General features: G+C 32.7%; 1 long non-coding RNA gene across 1 annotated transcript; it reads right to left on the bottom strand.

The window, feature by feature from the left end:
* Positions 1-4,582: 4,582 nt before the first annotated feature.
* LOC145950686 (uncharacterized) lies at positions 4,583-11,536 on the bottom strand. Its single transcript, XR_014428542.1, has 3 exons — positions 11,096-11,536; positions 5,726-10,176; positions 4,583-4,836 (listed from the first exon to the last, which is right to left on the bottom strand). It is a non-coding gene; the product is annotated as an uncharacterized LOC145950686 (long non-coding RNA).
* Positions 11,537-14,314: the final 2,778 nt, after the last annotated feature.

The raw sequence follows: 14,314 nt of genomic DNA, 5'->3' as shown, positions 1-14,314 counted from the left end.
TTTTCATGTTTGAGTATTTTATTGTGTTCCTTGATATTTGTTGAGTGTGAATGTATGTTTAATTTGAAAACATATAAGTTTTAAGCTTTGTTTGAAGGTGCTAATTAATGCAAGTGATGTGTTTCTATGAGGATGTGAATCTTTTATATTTGACCTTGTGACTATGAGTATGATAATGAGATATGAGAACAAGTGAGATGATGATGAGATATGAAAATTGAAATGTTAAGTCCATGAACATGTGAATGTGTGACATGCATCATATGCATTTATGTGACGGAGTACGATATGGAGTACACCATTAGGGAAGGTCCTTCGGTTGAAACATCTCGAAGAAGTCCTAGGAGATAACGTGGTTCAGAAAGTCTGGTCTTGCCTGCTTGTGTGCATGGGATGGGATGTATCTTGTGTGACTTTACTCAAAAAATATCTTTTGTATTTATTGTTTATTAATGGGTTGGGATAGAGATTTAATGATGAAATTAATGTTTATACCAACTATTTTAATTACAAATATTAACTTAGATAATTATGTCAATTAATGAAACATTGAAGCCTGATAATGAATATTAATTGTATTTAGTGACTGTTAAAATTTTAATGATAATGAAATGTTGTTATAATTTTATAATTAGGAACAAATAATTTTAAATTATAATTAATTAAAAATTATTACTAATGATTACTGGATAATTAAGGAATATTATTGATTCTAACTCAATTTAGTAAATAATTTAAAAGATAAATTTTTTTTATAAGTTAACTTTTTTTTATAAGTTAACTTTTTTACTTTTCTAATTCTTTCTCATAACTTTATGCAATATCCCTATGCTCTTTTTAGAGTTATATATTTCTTGATTTTACAGAAGTATAATAGTAAAAGATACACAATTGTCGATTATTATTATTATTATTATTATTATTATTATTATTATTATTATTATTATTATTATTATTATTATTATTTATCCAATTTTTTCTCTAGCAGAAGGTCCAACAAATACACATAAATAATAAGAGGAATAAAGAACTAATTAATATATGTCATTTTAAATTAGAAGAATTTTAAAAAGGAAGAAAACACAAGTAAGGAACTATTAAAATAGATCATTTTAACGATCTATAGTGAGGAAGTTATTCTCTTTGATGAAATTGGATCTGTTAATTGTAAGTCAATTATTTTAATAGCAGTCACTCAATATATATTATTGTCTAAATTAATTTTATTAATTAAATAGTTATTACAAACTTTAATTTTATTTTCGTCTGAGCTTTAATGTATGATACCTACATAAATAATTAGATTAATTATGTTGTAGTATGTTTTTTTTTATTAAATTTTGTAGAAATTAGTCTAATTGTAGAGAAACTTAATTTAAATAATAAAGTTAGAATACAATCAAATAAGCATATTATATATAAAAAAAATATTTTTAGCGTTGACAAAAATTATTCTTTTTTATATCAATTTTTATTATGCCTAATATTTTCTAAAACAGAAGATCAAATAAGTTTTTATGATTTGATTTATAATTTAAATAATTTTATGCATAATTTATTGTATTTATTATTTGACATTAATTTTATTCATTTATGTATAATGATTTAAATTAACATGAAATAAACTGTTATGTTGTTGAAGGCATCTTGGAGAAGGCTTTTGGAGATTCTGAATGATATATGCTTGATATGAGGATTATGGTAAGGAGTGCAAATTAAAGTTTCCACTTGCTTTGTTCATGCACTCATCCTTAGATCTGCATAAGTTGGGAAGTTTGTTGATGATCCTTGCAAGAGTTGGAATATGGTTTTTATAATGCAGGTACCAACAACGATATACCTCCCACACGCGTAGGGTGACAAATACAATTACCATCATTGTCGCATGATTCATGCAGCCAACAATAACCTCAACAAACAACTGCTTCTATCTTCTTCATGGAAAACATTACTGACAACATACATATATCAAAAATTACAACAAATGCACACGTTTGTATATATATACATATTCTAATATCTCATAGTCCTGAAATATATAATTGAAATCAAGAAGAAATAAAAAATAATGTAAGCTACATACAAGAAGTGGCAAGCAAGAAGACGACCAAAGGAGCAAGCCTAACATGGGCCATTCTTTAATTTTAGTATTTCCAAAGAACCAAACTATACAAATGTGTTGTGCAGTTCCTTCTTGCATGTACCAATTTATAAGCACAGTTGAGAGTTTAGGGGTGTATTGAATTAAGATTTTATATAAGACTTTTTTAGTATTGGGAATTATAAAATTTTTTGTGAAAATTTAATTATTTTAAAGATTTTTTTTCTAAATACTTTGTAGGAATGTAATTATTTTTAAGATTTTTTTAAAAAAAAATTTAATCAAGATTTCGTAATATGAATTTTAATGAATTTGTAGTTTAAGAATTTATAAGATTTGAAATGATTTTATTATATTTCAAAGGACAATATAAATTTTTTAAAAAATAATATAATTTCTATACATATAGAAATTGTTGTAAAAAATATGGCGGGAGAATAAAATAAAAGATCCTGTAACATATAAGATAGGATTAAAATATAACAAAAAAAATGTTGATAGATAAAAAAGAAAGATAAGAAAAAAAAAATAGAGAACAAGAAGCAAATAAATAAATAAATGAGAGATGAAAGAAAAAAGAATATGAGATAAAAAAAATATATATGAGAAAGGAGAGAGAAAAAAAAAAGATAAGATAGGAAAGAGACACAAAGAAAAAGAGAAGATGTGAAAAAAGAGAGAAACAAAAAAGATGAGACAAAAAAAAAATTAAATTTGGCATCCACCTACGCATCTATATGACATCTACCTGACATCCACGTGGTAAATAGTTAATTCTGTTTAAATCATTTGACGGAAGTCCCAAATTACAATAATTTAAATTATTAGAGATTAAATTGAAACAAAAAATTAAAGTGAAAATAAATTAAAATAAAAAAAATATTATAAGAGACCAAATAAAGATTTTAACCTAAATTAAATTATATCGTTGTACTATTTAACCTTGCTCTTGCTCTTAGCCTCAGTTTTGCGCTTCATGCTGATGCTATGAGGATCGTGTTTTTCCGCACTTAGTTTTTTCTGTTCCTATTTCCTTTTCCTTCTTTTTTTATTCTATGTAACAAAAAAAAACTGTACTATTTAACCTAAAAATCAATTATTTCATATATTTTAATTATATTTAATTTTTGAAAAATCATACGTTGGAACAAATAATTAGTGATATGTTAACAAAATATATATTTTGTATATGTGAATTTTTTTTTTTGAAACAGCAAATAAAATATATTAATATTTGGACACTAAGGGTGCCACCCATATTTACAAGAGAGTTTTGGCTTATTAAAATAATATGTTCTTAATTCCCTATTCTTGGTGGGTATAGTTTACATATAATCTCATTGGTTTAGAAAAATAATTGAACTTCCTCGCACACCCTCATTCTTTTACATCTAAGTATATAGACAAGCTCCTGGATTAACAATCCACTGCTGATAGCTATATTGGAATGAGCTGTCCATTGATAACCATAGCCAAGAAAAATAAATTATGTCTTGATATGTCTTTTCCTTTAAGAATTGTACTCCTCTAAATCTAGAATTGTTTCTTGCCTTCCATATATTCCAAGTAACTGCACACCATATCACCTGCCATCTGTTCCTTTCTTTGCTTGAATTCACTTGATAAGGTTGTTGAAGAAAATGTTGAACCAAATCTTGTGGCAAAACTATTGCTTCAGCTACCCAACCGTATATATCCTTCCAGATTCTGTCTGTGACTACACATGAGAACATTATATGCTTTGTAGTTTCTTCTACTTACCCACAAAAAATACATGTTGCATTTATTTCTTGTACTTGTATGTTTCTTCTCCTTAGGTTGTCCATAGTTGCCAAGCTATTGTGTTGCATCTTCCAACAGAATATTGCCACTTTCGATGGGATTTTCAGCTTCCACAGAACATTGATAAATGGACTAACATTGTTACTTTGGATTGTTGTTATTGCTTGGATTGCTTCATATGCTGATTTGACATAATAACTACCATGAGTTTCATACAACCACTTCCATGTATCTGTTTGTACGTGTCTTAAACTTTGTCCTTGTAACAATGTTTGTAGTGTTTCCCACTGATATGATTCTCTACCAATCCATGCTCTTCTCCATTTGAGTTCCCAATGCCATTTATTATCTATCCATCTTCCCATTTTTTCTAACCTCCCATTTTTTTGTTCCGAGTTTAAGTATAGCCTTGGAAATCTTTCCATCAATGATTGATCCCCTATCCACTTATCCATCCAGAAACGACCCTTATCCCCTTGGCCGATGAACCATTGATATCCTGAATTGAACCAGTGATTTTGATTAGGTCCTCCACATGCCTTTTTTAAATCCTTCCACCATACGGACGATGTTGATAGGATCCTTTCTTCTTGTAAATCTTTCCATCCTTCATATCTTGATGTCAAAACTTTACACCACATAGAATCTGTTTGGTGAAATAATCTTCATCTCCACTTGTGTGACACCCTCTACCCCGCATATCATAAATCAATAAATTTAAATAATATAACTTTAATAATCAAACATGTTTAAAGAGTATCACATTTTTAACAAACATAATCAGCAGAAATTACAAAGAAATAAATCTCAAAGTTTTCAAAGTAATTTAAAATAACATTAACAACCTAATCTAATCTTATCTATACCCCGATGTCACATGTCCTATCAGAGCATAGCCCATAAAGAAGCCTAAGCTTCACCACCAACATCCTCAGCCTCATGCTGATAATCACCTGTATAACGGTTAAAGAAAAACAACACAAAGAAAAAGGGAGTGAGAAAACATCTCACTCGGCTCACAGTGTAGGAATATATATACTAGATAGCCAAACACAAACAAAACATATATATATCATAGATTAATAACAATATCACATCTTACTCATTCAAGGCATATTCATTTGTCATATAACATCAAAAGACACATGTATGGACACGGACTACATTTTATCATGCATGTGGCGCCAGTCACTTATCACGTAGTATATTGCCGCTAGCAATACACAAAGAGTAGTCTAGGAGTACATGCCGGGACACAACCTCTGCGCACTCTCACTAGAAGGACATACTACCAGAGTCTCGTCGGGATAGCTAAGCCGCGCAAGATACATCCCATGCACACAATGGGCGAGACTGGGACTTCCAAACCGAGCCATCCCCAAGGACTGATCCCCACAGCTTTTACACTAGGGGGCCTTCTCTGGCGGCGTATTCCATATCGTACCCTTATCACTTTATGCAAATGATGCATGTCAAACAAGACTCTATGCATTCTCATATCACTTTATCACTTTCCATGGTCATTTCTCTTTATCACATTTCATATCTCATTGTCACATTATCACATTATCTATCTCATGGTCAATCATATCTCATGGTCATTTCACATCATATTTCATCATCACATCATATCATTAGAAACATCACATTCACATTATCATATCATATTCATAACTTTCACAATCATAATCTCAACAGAATTTCTATTCATACACACATATTAACCAAGCAATTAGAACATACAAACAATATAACATACAACAAACACAGGATTGGGGGCCAATCCCACTACCCAGCATACAATCCCACACCCAGAGCGAGATTTCTCACTCCCCCCCTTACCTGGATGACAAGCGCTGAAACTAAAGAAGAGCTTCCTCCTCTAGGATCCTTCTACTAGGATAGAACCACCTCCTATGGATTCCTCTAGGTCTTCAAAGAGAAGAAGAGGAGAAGAAGAGAGTATAAGAGAAGAGAGAATGAGAATTGAGGGATGGTTTGCAATGGAGAAGTGAAGGGCTATTTATAGCCTTCAAGACACATTAAAAAAATGGAAAATAATGAAAAAATCTTAGACAAAACTAAGTGGAATGAATTAGTGAGATGAATTATTAAAGTTGGTGGGATGAATTAATGGAGTTGGTGCCATGTTCTTTTCCTCATCGACTTTAGCTACTGATTTGGACCTTATAGACAGCCGAATCTGAAAATATTTCCTTCATGAAAGTTGTAGGATTTTCTCTTATCTTTCCAAAGCCACCAAGTTTGTATCATTTGAACAACCACCGACCAAGTTATACCCCATAAACCGAGGCTTGCCAATCAGTCCAGCGAGAACCAATTGTATCAATCAAATTCCAATTTTGACCTCCTAAACGACCGATTTTGCAAATGGCTATTTCTGTAAAAGTTGTGCGTTTTTCTCTTAGATTTCCATTGACACCAATTTTGCATCATTTGGACCATCACAGCCCAAGTTATGCCCTAAACACCGAGGTTTGCCAGTCAGCCCAGCGAAAACGATTTTATTGAAAAGAAAGTTTACAACTATCTAATTAAGCCCAACAATATACATATATTTCTAAAGCCTACAATTAAGCATAAATGAAATGTGAATTAGCTACAATTGAAGTAAAAGATAATCCTCAAATTATGACCAAATACTATGTAATAATAATAATAATAATAGTAATTACCATTTTGAAAATTGGGATGTTACAATACTTCCCCCCTTTTAAGAAATTCGTCCTCGAATTTCCGCAACGAAGAGGTTTGACTATGACTTGTTCAAGATTCTTTCTAAACTTCCTAGGAAAACCCACAACAAGGTCTAGACACATTATCTCATTTCCAAATAGGAACATCTAAAGGCTACAAAAGTCCTAAAGGCTTCTGATGTTTTGTCTCAGACTTATACTATACTAAATATGAGTACACACCATCCTCTATTCCTCTCTACACTTAAGGCCACCAAAATATCTTTTTAAGATTTTGGTACATCTTAGTGATTTCTGGATGGATACTAAGAATACTCTTATGTCCTTCTTCTAGGATTGCTTTATTAAACTCTAGCACACTATGAATGTACAACCTATCCTTAAATCTTAAAATTCCATCCACTCCAAATTTAAACTCACTCTCCATACCTTAATTCAACTTCTCTACTTCTATTCTCATCTTAGACCATCACGCTTCTGCTGCGCCACTCTGATACATTTTAGTAACTCCTAAATAAATGTGAAGAGTTCTTATGTCCTTTCAAGTTTACTTAGCATTCAAATTTGCTCCTTAAAACAATATTGATTCTACTCAGAAATGATTATACGTACTACTACCAATCTTCTCTATTTGATTCCCTAAGAAAGGATCTGACTCCTAGGCTTCTCTAATCTTATCCATTAATTTACTAGTCACTTTAAATATAATCAATTCAATGCTCCTAAGGATAATCTCAAACACCAATCATAAGTCTTAAATTCTTCAATCAAATCCAACCCTTAAATCATCAAAAGTGATATATCAAAGATCAACATAATTAAGGCGTCTGTCACAATATTAAGATTATTTCTAAAGATTAACCACCTAAGCGTAAGTTCACTACATGTACATATCAGATCTCTAATTTCACCACTCCATTTACACCCAAGTTAAACTCTTATTCATCACTTTATCTTATAGCCTCATATCTTATCACCAAATGAATCAACTAATTATGCTTTTCCAATTTCTTTCAAGAATTCACTTGTTACTCAAGTCATACCTAGTTTCACACTACTAGGAGTAATCTAAAAAAATCCATTTCTCTAATCATAAAGGAAGATAAATATAAAGGTTTACTACTCAAAACATCGGTTGCCATAATGGCTTGGCCGAATAATCAATAAGATCAAAATCTTATTTCTCAACGAATTCTAACTATTTCTTTTGGTTAATAGATATTTAAAGCTATTATGATCGCTAAATACCTCAAGCTTAGAATCATATACGTAGTGTTTTCAAATCTTAGTATTCATATTAAAACTGCTAACTCAAAGTTATGGGTAAAGTAATTCCTCTCATGAATTTTCAGTTGCCTAGAATCATAAGCTTCTACCTTTCTTCTTGCCACAACACTCTTCCTGATCCTATCTTTAGAAGCATAACTATATACCACAAAAGTCTTTGTTAACATCTAGTAGTATTAACACTAGCCAATTCTTCCTTAATAGTTTGAAAACTACCTTCTCCTTTGTTATGCACACAAAGGCAACTTTTTCTTAGTCAATCCAGTCAAAGGTAATACTAAGCGACCTAGAGAAGTAAGCGATAAAATGTTTTAGGTACTTAAAATAAACATAGGTCCAGAAATTCCTAATATGGGTTAGCCTTTCAAACTACTGTTGAATTCATGGGTAGGCAAACGACAACTTAGTGAACTGAAACGTCTTAGTAGCTAGAGGAAAAGAAAGCAAAAGCGATTCCTGTAGTAGAGGCGAGTGAAATGAGAGTAGCCTAAACCTCTAACTGCTACCTTAGACATTTACTTAATAAATCTCCTATAAATTATCCTAAGAAAATTCTTAATTTTACTAATTGAATTAGGTATCTCTCACTTAAGAACAACTTCTACCTTAGATAGCTCTATGTTATACCTTCGCAAGAAATTACATAGCCTAGAACACTCACCTCATACAATCAAAATCATAATCTAGCTAAGTTTATCTTAGATATATCTTCACACTTAACTCTAATATGATGGTATCACATCCTAAGGTCAAAACCTCTCATTAACACACAAATATCCACTAATTGATCCATAAGGTCACATACTTGCATATCAATTCATATTAGAATACCTCTTTCACATATATCATCCCTAAATATGTATGAATTTATCACCATGAACCAATCATATCATTTGAATCAACCTTTCAGTGACCAGACCTTAAAACATCATCAAATCCATTTTTATCCTTGTTATGCCTAAAATCTCAAAAATATCATGATAGCATATATCTACCTGACACACAGAGTTATACTCATCCAAATGATCTCAAACCTATCTCAAACGAAAGGTAAATGAATAAGCTACAATTCTTATGAAGGCATAAGATTTCAAAAAGATCACCTTCCTAACTAAAAATTCAGAAATCATTTCAAGTATATTCAGCTCTTATAACTAAACTTCTGATCACCAAAGTAGTCATAACTAAGGTTCTAGACCTCTGTTTTATCTTATTCTAGTTCCATTGGAAAAATAATATCCCAAGCCACAATTCTCATGAAGACCACAAAATCTGAGTCTGTCATATGATACTCATACTAGCACAACAGAATTTCAACGAAAATAATCCCCATATCATAAAGCAGTAGTGTACTAACATTTCACAAAATACCTCAACCATTTCAAATTCACTCCTTCCCACCTTAACTCATATTCAAGTTTTTCATTACAAATCCTAGACCAAAACAGCTCACAAAGGACTTAGAGAATAAAATTCACATACTACCTTAACCATAAAAGTTAACATGCAAGCACCAACACTCAAGGAACGTACCAATCTCTCATCAAAATATCAAAACTCCAATTCTCAAATACAACCTCCTTGGATTCAACCACTACTACTATAGATTCCTAACTTCCATTAACCGTAAACTATTGAAAAATCATCCAAATCTAAGGTCTCAATAATTTCTAGTTGATTATCAAGGCTTTGTCCGTACTATTGGTACATAAGCTCACCATACGAGTGATACTACTCAATCACTACTTCTTACGTAAGCAAAAAGTATCAAACAAATAAGCAATTATGAAAAGATCAATCAAAAATAGCATCATCAATTTATATCATGTCTATCAGACAAATCCTGAGAATACAATACAAATAAATAAATAAGAACATAATTAATCATCACATTAGCACATCAATCATCTCATCACATTATTAATCTACCAAACAAGCATAGTAGACTCATAACTCACGGCCGATTGGATCGGCCTGCTCTGATACCACTAAATGTGACACCCTTACTACCCCAACACATATATAAAAAAAATTATAATACATTTAAGAAGGTTAAATTTTCTAAGTTGGTAAAAGGGTTCACATAAAAATTCGACAATCACATTAATAGAGATATAAAACATAAAACACAAGAGTTTTACAAATTGTTTTCAAAACAATATTACAGTGCCAAATACACATAAATATTTCATCCTAGAAATCCTCTGCCCCGATGTCACACTATCAGAGCATTCCCAGAATTTTAACTGTTGGCATCCTAGAAGCCACTCGTAGCTGGATCTTCTTCTCCTAAAATATCCACAGTTTATACGGTGAGAAAAGAAAATATCTATATGCAAAGTACATACAAACACATCACAATATAATCTCATAATAACTCATTATTTAATAAAATATTCATAAGCATTTATCTATATATATATATATATATATGTGTGTGTGTATCATAATTTATCAATCATTCATCATATTCACAACTCAATTCACAATTACATCAATCCATCACAATCCACTTGAACATTACAATTCATTCATAATCCACACAAATTTCACTATGTCAAGGTCACGCTACCCTTTTTCCAACCTAGGGCCGTGCTCACCCCTGACATAACACTGTGCCAAGGTCACGCTACCCTTTTTAGTAGCCTAGGGTCGTGCTCACCCCTGACATAATACTGTGCCAAGGTCACGCTACCCATCAGCTTAGGGTCGTGCTCACCCCTGGTCATCAGTACCATAATCACATCTCATTCACATCTCAATCACATTCCACACTTCTCATTTCATAACTCAAATTCACATCACGTACATAATTCCACATCACATATACATCACATACACAACAGATAAGCCCAACAAAATGAGGGTTTACACACCCCTCAAGCAATTCACATCAAGATCATCCATTCTTAACGAGTAATATAGCAATAATATTCATAAATTATAATAATCAATAAGATAATCAATTTAATATAACAGTGAAACTCATAATTATTCCAAATTCTAGTTCACAGCATTTATGATTTCTTCTTTCTTCCCAGATCATTATTCCTACAATTTGGCATATCTATAGACCTCAACACATAATTTCAATAGAACTAATGATTCTTTAAATAAAATAATTATAAAATCATAATCCTAAGAAATTCTTCCTTTACCCAATTCCCTCATGTACTCTACATATAAATAATCCCCTTTTCCCCCGTACCTGGTTAACTAGAAATTAGGCTAGAACCTCCTCTTCTTAGATAGGGACCAGAACTGTAAATAGACCAGAGCTTCCTCCTATGGATTCCTCTTGGTCTTCAAAGAGAAGAAGAGGAAATGAGAGAGAGTAGAAGAGAAGAGAGAATGAGAATTGAGGGATGGTTTGCAATGGAGAAGTGAAGGGCTATTTATAGCCTTCATAACACATTAAAATATAAGTAAAATGGGCTTAGTGGAGTAATATGAAATGAATTAGTGGAGTTGGTGGAGTTGGTAGAAGAATTAGTGGAGTTATTGGATGAGTTAGTGGTGCTGGTGGATGATTTAGTGGACACGTTCTTAAGCACGATGATTTAGACCTTCTAGATGGCCGACTTTGGTCAGGTGGTCTTCATGAAAGTTTTAGACGTGGCTGTTATCTTTGCAGTCGTTTTGGAATCACCTAAAAAGGAGGTTTATAACTCCAGATATGACCGTTTTAGTGAATAGGAGTCAGGCTGCCAGAGTGAGTCAAAGCTGTTGCGGTGTTTAGAATATTTAACATGGTAGATGAAGGAATTTGAAAATGGTTTCTTCATAACAGTTATACTATTTTCTCTTATCTTTCCATATCCACCACGTTTGTATCATTTGAACAACCACCGACCAAGTTATACCCCACAAACCGAGGCTTGCCAATCAGTCCAGCGAGAACCAATTGTATCAATCAAATTCCAATTTTGACCTCCTAAACGACCGAGTTTGCAAATGGCTATTTCTGTAAAAGTTGTGCGTTTTTCTCTTAGATTTCCATTGACACCAATTTTGCATCATTTGGACCATCACAGCCCAAGTTATGCCCTAAACACCGAGGTTTGCCAGTCAGCCCAGCGAAAACGATTTTATTGAAAAGAAAGTTTACAACTATCTAATTAAGCCCAACAATATACATATATTTCTAAAGCCTACAATTAAGCATAAATGAAATGTGAATTAGCTACAATTGAAGTAAAAGATAATCCTCAAATTATGACCAAATACTATGTAATAATAATAATAATAATAGTAATTACCATTTTGAAAATTGGGATGTTACAACTTGCCTAGCAAAGCATCATTAAATTTGTGTAGGTCCTTGATTCCCAATCCACCTTGATTCTTTTGTTTGCATATTTTCTCCCAACTCACCCATGAAATTTTTTGCTCACCATTCTTTGAACCCCAAAGGAAATTTCTCTGTATACTTTTCAATTTTGCAACTACTTGATTGGGCATCTTGTAAAATGACATGTAATAAAGAGGTAATGAAGATAAGACTGAGTTTATTAAACATACCCGTGCTGCCATTGATAAGAATCTTGATTTCTATATTGCTAACTTCTTGGAGAATTTGAGTATTATTGGCTTCCACATCTCTGTCTTTCTAGGATTAGCCCCTATAGGTATTCCTAAATATAGAAATGGAAGTGTCGTACTATGACAATTCAATGTGTATGCAAATCTTTCCACCTCCACCTGTTGTATCCCAACAGCTCCAAAAGAGCTTTTATTAAAATTTACCTTCAATCCCGACACCAGTTCAAAGCATCTTAAGATACATTTTATGGTGAAAATGTTACTGTTAGTTGCCTCACCAATGAATAGGGTGTCATCAGCAAACTGGAATATGTTGACCTGTATTTGTTGGTGTCCCACTTTGTAACTAGTGAAAAATCCTTTTTTGACTGCCTCCCTCATCAAACCACTTAACTAGAGATGGCAAAGTGGGCCATGGCCCGCGGGCCGGCCCGTTGGCCCGTCAAAAATTGGCGGGCCGGGCCAAGCATTTCAACCCGCCAACCCGCCAAGCCCGTCCCCGCCAAGCCCGCCAACCCGCCGGGCCAAATAGCGGGCCGGCCCGCCACAACCCGCCGGCCCACATATATATATATTTTTTAATTTAATTATTTTTATGTTTATTTTATTTTGATGTAGAAGATGAGGATGAAGATGATTAAGAAAAAAAGTAGAGACATCTTCTTTCAAAAGAGCTTCTAATATTCTTAAAATAAAAATTTAAAGTTAATTAATTGTATTTAAACTTGTTTGTGGACTATCAAAAAATTTAGTGTATAAATAATTTGTAAGTTTATAATTTAGTTTTGATTTTGGTGTAAATGGACTAATTTCTATTTGATTTTGTTTTAAGTTTGTAATTTATTTTTGTTGAACATATATTAAGTACAATATGTATGCATTTTTTCATATGATTATATTTATTTATTTGTAGCAAAAAAAATTTTATTTAACCATAAAATAATTTTTTTTCCATTTTTTTTATTTTTTATTTTTGTAAGCGGGCTGGCGCCAGCCCACCCTTAGGCGGGGCAGGCCAGCATCTCCAGCCCGTTTTACATTGGCGGGCCGGGCCGGCCCGCCCCGTTTTTGGCGGGCCAATGGCGGGCCAGGCTAAAACGGGCCGGGCTGGCCCGTTTTGCCATCCCTACACTTAACCCCTCTGCTACAATAAGAAACAGAAACGGGGCTAGCGGGTCTCCCTGTCTCAGCCCCCTTTGACTGTCAAATTCCTTTGTAGCACTTCCATTAACAAGCACCGAGATTTTGGTTGATGACAAACATTCCTTGATCCATAGCCTCCACTTGTTGCTAAATCCCATTCTTTGTAGCATGTGTAATGTGACACCCTTACTACCCCAACTTATATTGTAATAAATATTTCAATTATGGTAACAGGGTTCACATCACAATAATATAAATATAAAACATAAAACTTAAGAGTTTTACAAATTGTTTTCAAAATAATATTACAATACCAAATGCATATAAATATTTCGTCCTAAAAATCCTCTGCCCCGATGTCACAATATCAGAGCATTTCCCAAAATAAAATGCTAGCATCTTATATGCCACTTGCAGCTGGATCCTCTCCACCTAAAATATCCACAATTTATACGGTGAGAAAAGAAAATATCTATATGCAAAGTACATACAAACACATCACAGTATAATATCTACAAGCATATATAGAGTTTAAATATCAATTATTCAACATTTTCATAATCCATCAAACACGTCAATATCACAGTTAACATTATGCCCAGATCTCGCCATATCTGACACAAGTGATACGGGTTAATTGCCTCACTCAACTCACACCATACCAGGGGTACGCTCGTCCCTGAAGCATCACCTACCCAAGGTTCGTATCATCCCTGATCTTACGAGGAATACGCTCATCCCT

Source organism: Cajanus cajan, chromosome 8 (assembly GCF_000230855.2).
Source record: "Cajanus cajan strain Asha chromosome 8, NIPB_CcT2T_4, whole genome shotgun sequence".
Taxonomy (NCBI): Eukaryota; Viridiplantae; Streptophyta; class Magnoliopsida; order Fabales; family Fabaceae; genus Cajanus; species Cajanus cajan.
Note: the sequence above shows the minus strand (reverse complement) of the source record. Positions and strands in the feature narration are given on the sequence as shown.